Below are 9,038 nucleotides of genomic sequence, written 5' to 3'. Positions count from 1 at the left end.
GCTGCTGAAGGGCAGTGGAAGAGGAAAGTTGTTTTTCATAAATCAAAGAGTGAAGAGGCTCATGCTGCAGATTCTGTTATGGACCATCTTTTCCAGAAGCCAGCAAATGATGTAATGTCTCAGTTGAAGGTTAATTTTGGATAACTTGGCTGCCCAGAACCTGATGGTGAGGGAGGATGAGGTAGACGTGAGTGTGGCAGACGTCTGAACTGTGGCAGCAGGACCGACAAGTGAAGTGGTTCTGCTCCTGGATGACCCAGAGACATTTCCAGCTCTGGCTTAACTGGATACCACAAGACAACCCCGGTTTCTCTGTGAACCTTTATGTTCAAAGCTTTTGCATGCTTAAGGATTCCAAATGACTAAGAAAATTTTTTTAAAAGACTGTCATTCATACTATTCACATCTAAAGACAGAATATCAGTTGTTAAAATGAACTTCTCTTGCTACACAGAAGAAACAAATATGGCAGGCAATTTTGTATTTAGAAATATATTGGTAGCAGGGATGTTTTCATAATTTTCAGAGATGATGCATTCTTCATGAATACTTTTTTATTGCTGCTTGCAAATATGCATTTCTAAATTTGAAATATAGATGTGAACAGTGTGTATCAGTTTAAGGCTTTCACTTCATTTATGTTTTTTAATTAAGGATTTAGATGTTCCCCCCAATTACAAACTGGTTTTAAATCTTGGACATATCGGTTTTAATACCTGCTTTGCATTTTCACACATGGTCAACTGGGACATATTAAACTTTCACTTGTCAAATTTTATCTTGTGTGAAAAACTATGTGTATTTTAATTTAGTTTTAGTATTTTCATTTTGGGAAAAATCTTTTTTCACTTCCCATGATAGCTGTAGTATATATATGTGATAAATCTTTATATACAGAAATATCAGTACTTGAACAAATGTAAAGCACATTGGTTTATTAACCCTTGCTGCTTGCGTGGTTCATTAGGTTCAAATTATAACTGATTTACAATTTCAATAGTTTGCTTTTTTCCCATTTTAAAAACCAAGTTAGAGACCTTATTGGTGAAAGTTGTTTAAGCTACTTATTGATAAACACATCCTGTCAAGTCAAGTAGTTTTATAGTTATGGTTTTTTGTACCCTCACATGGTGAAATAAGTTGATTTGGCTAAAGTGTAATAAACTGTTATGTAAAATCAGTGTCTTGCCATTTGGTATGATTTCTGTGTGTGAAAGGACCTGAAATCAAAATAGTACATGCATAACTGACAACTCTGTAGCTCTTCCTTGTTCTAAAAAGACCCAATGGGCACTGGTTAGTATGGCGAGATGGGTTAGTATTTTAATTTCTGGAATTTGGAAAACCGACATCTTTATAAGGTTGGAACAGCAGTACCATCCATGAAATATAAACCAAAAATATAAACCAAAAATCTTTGCTCTTTCTGTATTTTCTAGATTGCTATTATTTAAAGTTGATGAGTATTTATTCCACAGAAAGTGATAATTATCTTTTCCCTGTTCCTCTATTAGAAAATTAAGCTAATAATGGATTCCTTCAATGGGAGCATCACCACTTATTAAAACACACATAGAGAGAATGATGAATAAAAGAGGTTTTCTAGGATTTTCTTTTATTCTTTTGCCATATTTATTGATAAACAGGGAAGGAATTTTTAAATAAGTTTTAAGAATCTTTTATCACTTCATTTTCAGTAATCTTCCAGTAAACTGGCAATGTTCAGTTTAAAAAATATTGGAGATCTTCAATGTTAAATATGTCTGTTTAGTCAATTGGTCCTCACATATATTTCTAAAAGAGAAATTGTATGTACAAGAGTTATTCATTTGGATTGAAATTATTTATCTATTACCTACTATTCTGACATTTTAGGAAGGAGGTAATTATTTTTTAATTATGGATAAACTTGTGCTGGCGTTTTGGATCTTATGATGCTGAGCATGTTCTGCACTGGTGCTAATGTCTAATACAATTTTATAATACAAGCATACCTGCCACCCAGAGGCAAGCATTAATTTAGTCCATATGGCCTATTAAGCTCTCTTGAGATTGCAACATATGCATTCCTAAATCAGTGAGTTTAGACTTTTTAAGTATCTAACTCATTTCTGAACATGTATCATGCTAATAAACCTCTTGATTTCCAGCAACATACTATAGAAAATACTTGCTATTAAAAACAGTTCACAAGTTAAAAAAAGGACACAAATGGAAAGATATTCAATATTCATAGACTGGTAGAATAATAATTATTAAAATGTCCATACTACCCAAATTAATCTGTAGATTCAATGCAATCTCTCTCAAAATACCAATGACATCCTTCAGAGAAATAGAAAACACAATTCTAAAATTTATATGAAACCACAAAAGAGCCAGAATACTGAAAGACATGCTGAGCATAAACAACAAAACTGGAAGAATCACATTACTTCAAATAATACTACAAAGCTATAATAACCAAAACAGCATGGTGCTGGCATAAAAACACACAGACAAAAAGAACAGAATAAATCACCCAGAAATAAATCCATGCATTTATCGTCAACTCATTTTTGACAAAGTGACCAAGAACAAACATTGAGGAAAGGATAGTCTCTTCAAGAAATGTTACTAGGAAAACTGGATATCCATCTGCAGAAGGATAAAATTAGAACCCGATCCCCTGACCATTTACATAATCAAATAAAAATATCTTTAAAACTTAATCTAGTATCTGAAGCTATGAAGCTACTAGAAGAAAACACTGATAAAACACACTAGGACATTGTTCTGGGCAAAGATTTTCAGAATAAATCCTCAAAAGCTCAGGTAGCCAAAGCAAAAATGGACATATGAGATCACATAAAGCTAAAAATCTTCTGTCCGGTAAACAATAAACAAAATGAAAAGCCAATTCACAGAATTGGAGAAAATATTTGCCAACTACCCACTAACAAAGGATTAATGACCAGAATATATAAGGAATTCAAACAACTCTATAGGAAAAACAATAATAATATAATTAAAAATGAGCAAAAATATGAATAGACATTTCCCAAAAGAAGTGGCCAACAGGTATACAAAATAATGTTCAATATCCCTAATCATCAGAGAAATGCAAAAAAAAAAAAAAAAAAAAAAAAAAAAAACTACAGAGTTGTTATCTGATCCCAGATAAAATGGCTTTTGCCTAAAAGACAGCAATAATGAATACTGGTGAGAATGTGGAGAAAGGGGAACCCTTGTACACTGTTGGTGGGAATGTAAATTAGTACAATCACTGTGGGACAGTATGGGGGTTCCTCAGAAAAACCTGAAAATATAACTACCATATGATCCAGGAATTCCACTGCTGCATATATATCCTCAAGAAAAAAAATCAGTATATCGAAAGGATATATGCACTCCCATGTTCATTACAGCATTTTTCACAATAGCCAGCTATGCAGTCAACCTAAGTGTCCATCAAAAGATGAATGGAAAAAAAAAATGTGCACTTACACACAAAGGAATATTATTCAGCTATTAAAAAAAAAAAAAACAAATGAAATTCTGTCATTTGCAACAATATGGATAGAACTGGAGGACATTATGTTAAGTGAAATAAGCCAGGCACAGAAAGACAATTATCGCCTGTTCTCACTCATACATGGGAGCTAAAACAAAACTAAAAATTGAACTGAAAGAGCTAGTGAGTAGAATGATGTTTACCAGAGGCTGAGAAGGGTTAGTGGGGAGGAGAGAATAAAGTAAGGATGGTTAATGGGTATAAAAATACAGTTAGATAGAATAAGATCTAGTATTCAGTAGCATGATAGGGTGGCCATAGTTAATCACTTGTTATATTTTAAAACAACTAAATAGAATTGGAGTGTTCGTAACCCAAAGGAATGATAAATGTTTAAGGTAATGGATTTCCCAATTACCCTGATTAGATCATTACACATTGTAAGACTGTATCAAAATATCACATGTACCTCATATATATTTATAATTATTATGAGCCCATAATAATAAAAATATATATATTTTTAAAAGTCCTAATTAAAGGAAAGCCTCTTACTATCTTTGAGAAATCCAGACTCCTCTTTGCTCTAATCGCATGTATAGATAGTTCAATTTAGATGCATCTCTTGGATCATTTTTATCTAGCCTTAATCTTTACATTTTAAATTTGAAATACCCCTGGAGTACCAGATGTTGGTTGGCTAGAGACCAAGCTGCCGGAATATCTGAAGGTGGCTGGTCAGAGGCCATTCCCTTAGGACCTAGGTTACCTATATTATTCACTTTAGGAAGGCATTCCTTTAAGTGCAACTAAAGTGTGAGCGTTCTTGCAAAACTGAAGTGTAAGCGTATCCCATGAAGCATGAGAGTACCCTGCAAAGTGCAAGCATACATCATAAAGTGCGAGCATACTCCACAAATGGGTACTCCATGGAGCCAGATGGGCAGGCTTCCTGAAGGAAATAGCATCTGAGACACTATCCTAAAAATGAGCGATCTTGGATCTAAAAGGGCTTACCCATGTTAACTTAAAAATCACAAGAATTATAAACTTAGAAAAGGAGACTTTATTTCTTGTAAAGAGTTACAGCTTGCAGTGTGGCTAGCCTGACAGTCTAGGAAGTGCAGCTTCCAGCAGAGCCCTGGAAATAGGCACTTTGTAAAACAAGGGTTAGGGAAAGGATTTAGGCTAAATGGGCTGGCCAAGTATACATACTCAACTGATTATAGGACGAGATATGTCCTGACACGTGAGTATTGAACAAACATGCATATGACATATGATCTATGTCCATATGGGGGCAGGGGTTTAACATTTAAATGTATTACAATTAGGCCCTATACATAAAAATACATGTAAAAATGTCATTTCAGGACACGAATGCACTCAAGTGCTCAGCCTCTATAAACTGGCCTGAACCAGCCCATAGTGAGTGGTCTTCTTATCAGGAGAGAGTGACTGAAATCAGTCTCTTGTCCAACCAAAACTGTCGTTACGGTTGATGGAACAGGGAAGGGGAGCATCTGTTAGTCAGCATTTAATAGTTGGTGAGCTACAACTGTTTTGCCATTGTTTATCCCAGAACCAGTCCTCGTTTAGTTGCTGGGAAAAAAGAAAAATCTTGTGGCAATGAGAGCGTAGTTTATTCTTTATGTGTCAGGGTGTGTGACTTAACCCTTGCCTGGCATGACCTTAGGTCTTCTTTATAGCTTGGTATTTCATTGCCTTAAAGAGTCCATTCTGTCAGTCTTAGGAGCTCTATTTTAACATTAATGCTGGTCGATTGTTACATCTAAACTGCAAAAGGGAGGGAGGATAATGAGGCATGCCTGAGCTCCTATTCTGTCATGGCTGGAAACTCAGCTTTTAAAGTTTATCTGAGGTCTCCACAGTCAAGAGAGAGGCTATTCGCTTGATTTGGGGCCTTGGGTTTGTATTTTTATTTTATACCAAAGTCCTTCCCAGCACAGCCAGGAATATAACTGAGCTCAAAGGGCTCTTGTGAGCACTAATGCCTTCGGCCAGATAGTGTTAGGAAGAAGCACAGGGACCACTTCAGATTCCATCCTCATCACCAAGACCATGAGATTTACAGAGGAAAAAAGGGAGAGCTTTTTTTTCTATAAGAAAATAGTCTCAAGATTAGGGAGACACAACCTTCAATACAAGTAAATTGTGCTCTGAAGAACAAAGGGAGGAGCTGGCTTAAACAGGGGAAGTTCTCACTTAGTTTCTCAAGCAGATCTGTTTATGCAAATGAAAATTTCAAACTTGTTCAGTTCTGATTGGTTAAAATAGTTGAGCCCTAATTGAGTAGTCTCTATGCCCCATATCAGAAGTCTCTGTCAGATGTTTCTTTCAAACAGTGGTGGGAGGGAGGGATATGGTTCGGGACACAGTTAATCTTGGCATTGACAATAGAAACTGCTTTGGCTTGATTGTAGACGGGGAGGTCCTGTGACACTTCTACTTCTACATCTTCCTGATAATGAAGAGTATGTAAATGTTCCCTCATCCAGCCATGGCCACCTGGTTCTGTTTTCATTTTGAGCACCTCAGTTAGCCATGGATAATTCATTCTGTCTGTCAGCCAAGGGTACACTTTAACAAGTTAAAGAGTTTTGTGAATTTTAATCCTGGTTCTTGTGCCTGTTGGCTATGCAACATGTGGGTAAGTGAGAAGATCATTTAGAAAGAAGCCCATGAGGAAATTCACATGGCTAAGGGCAAAATGTGTATTATCCAAGAGATTTCCCAGAGTGTTATACCCTTGATTGAATGCAAGGAGGTTCTTAGATGAAACTGAAAGTCATTGAATAATAGGGACTATAAAAATTATACCTTTAATACTTTATGTTAATACATTATTCAGAGTACTCTGATCTTAATCACTTTGCATTCATTTAGGTTTCTTCTGTTCTAGCATCCCCTTCTGACTGTTTGGACTGATGACAGTATCTCTGAAGTTTCGTTAAGAGGGACCCAATGTCAGCCACCACAGAGTTCCAGGATTGGCAAACTTTTTTGTAAACGTCAAATAGTACTTTTTTAGGCCATAATATCCCCTTGGATCTACTCACCTCAGTCATTGAGTAAAAGCAGACATTGTCAACATGGGTGTGGCTGTGTTTCAATAAAATTTATTTACAAAAAATCAAAAAACAAAAAACACAGACATTAAGCTACATCCAGCCCAGGGGCTACAATTTATTGTGCCCTGGTTTAGATAACCAACAAGTAACAAGAATAACAATGTTTTATGAGTGGTATGTTCTTGCAACTGATCCAAGTTTATATTTCAGCATAGAAAAATCCTCTGAGGTAGGAACAACTATTATACCTTTTCTCATTTCACAGGTGAAGAAACTGAGTCATAGATAAATTAATTCGCTTTGGCTGAGGTCCCTCAGAAAAAGGCAGAATTGGCTTCCGGACATGGGTAGCCTGACTCCAGGGCCCGTGTTCAAACCAGGGTTCTGAAGAACTTCACTATGTACGTGTCATTAAGTATTTTTTAGAGTGAAGTAATTTAAAACTGGTAAAATGTAGCACTAATTAGCTGCCTTCGATTACTTCAAATAGAAACTTTAAAATATGTTGATTTGTACTTTGTCAGTCACAGAAATTTAATTTTTTAAAGTGTCTACCCCCACCGTCCCCATTGCTCGAAAAATATTTGACGTGTTAACTCTGAATGCGTTCTCCAGCAGCTATTACAATACATCAATAAATAAAATTTAACCATCCTGTGGGATATTTTATTTCACTTTTTTTAATCAAAAGAAGTTTTCAAGGAAATGAGTAATAGAACTATTAACCTTCTTTTTTTCTGCTCGAGAGCCAACAAATTCATTATTTAAAATGAGAGCAAATAGAGCATTTCAGTGAGTACAGTATTCTCCTAGGAATATTCCTTGCTTGAAAGACATCAGAAGTTTTCAAATTGAGGTAGGGAAGATCATGTCACATTCACAAATAATACTGTGCCGGAAGAGTCAGGTTACTTAGCAAATACAGGTCTGTTTGGTGTCACTGAGTAGTTACCTTTGTCAATAATGACTTGAGGAAAGCAAAATGGAACAGCTGCATTTTACTTGTAATGGGAACTCATGAAAGTGAATTTTGTGATGGATGCTAAACCGTATAAACCTTAGGACTTTTAAATGATGTCCATACTTCACTTCTTGCCTTTCTGGATTCATGGGTGGCTGAATTAATTAAAATCTGCAGTCTAGCTGGTTTTCTAACATAAACATTCCACTAAGAAAAGACGATAAATTATACAACAAAGAACATGTAAAACCTTTGTAAAATTAAAGTTACCTAGTTAACTTCTAGAGATCTATTATGCAACAACTTGTATATAGTCAACAATATTTTTAATCTACTTTTATGGAGGTTTTATGTTATGTGTTTTTTGCCACAATAAAAAAAAAGTACCTAATTACAAAGAGATGCTAACCATATTTATGGCCTAACAATTTTTTAAAAAAATTTTATTTCTGAGGGAATGACAATGATCCACTTACTGATCACTTTTGTTGTTGGATAAGAATCATCATCTGAAGCAGAAGGATCATAGTAACAGAGAGATAGATTAAGTATGCAACACAAAATCTTAGTCAAGGTTAAAAGGGAGAGAGAGAGAGAGAGCAAGAACTTCTTCCAAAAATTATAAACCCATTCCCTTATACTCTGTTTTTTTTTTTTTTAGATGGAGTCTTGCACTCTCACCCTGGCTAGAGTGCAATAGCGTGATCTTGACTCACTGCAACCTCTGCCTCCCAGGTTAACATGATTGTCCTGCCTCAGCCTCCTGAGTAGCTGGGATTACAGGTGCACACCACCACACCTGGCTAATTTTTTGTATTTTTAGTAGAGATGGGGTTTCATAATGTTGGCCAGACTAGTCTTGAACTCCTAACCTCATGATCTGCCTGTCTTGGCCTCCCGAAGTGCTGGGATTACAGGCATGAGCCACCACACCTGGCCTTAAACTCTTTTTTTAAGGCAGTGCCCATTATTAGACATGTCACATACATTCATGTTTTCTGAAATTTTCTCACGTCATTAAAGTGTAAACTATTGTCCAAAATTATGCAGAATTATGAACGAATGTGCATCATGATCAATAATAAAATATTTAAATATTTTAGAGTTTAAGCTTAGTTCGAACGTCTTAATGTATGAATGTTGCCTTGTAAGCATAAAAAAGTCTTACACTAAAAAAGACCAAAGTATACCATTTATGATCAAACATTACTAAAATAATATATTCAGGAAAGATGATTATGTTTCACGTGTATTTAAGCAGAATTGGAAGACCTTCATAAAATTGCTTTTTCCTCAAACCTGAAACTGACTCTTGGTGGACTTACACGTTCTGGCTGCGTGATTATCAAATGAACTCATCTTGATCAGTGTTGTAATGGTATCAAACGCATGTATGATGATAATTGCTTAAAATGTACCTTTTTTTGTGTAATAGCACTAATTATCAGCCACCCTTACAATGAGTAGATAATTGCTATTAATTTCTTTGGCA

The 9,038-nt window shown here is 35.5% G+C and overlaps 1 pseudogene; it reads left to right on the top strand.

The window, feature by feature from the left end:
• Positions 1–283, top strand: part of LOC105538044 — a 1,611-nt pseudogene extending 1,328 nt beyond the window's left edge.
• Positions 284–9,038: the final 8,755 nt, after the last annotated feature.

The sequence above is a fragment of the Mandrillus leucophaeus genome, unplaced genomic scaffold (assembly GCF_000951045.1).
Source record: "Mandrillus leucophaeus isolate KB7577 unplaced genomic scaffold, Mleu.le_1.0 Scaffold184, whole genome shotgun sequence".
NCBI lineage: Eukaryota > Metazoa > Chordata > Mammalia > Primates > Cercopithecidae > Mandrillus > Mandrillus leucophaeus.
This window is presented reverse-complemented; position numbering and strand designations above follow the sequence as displayed.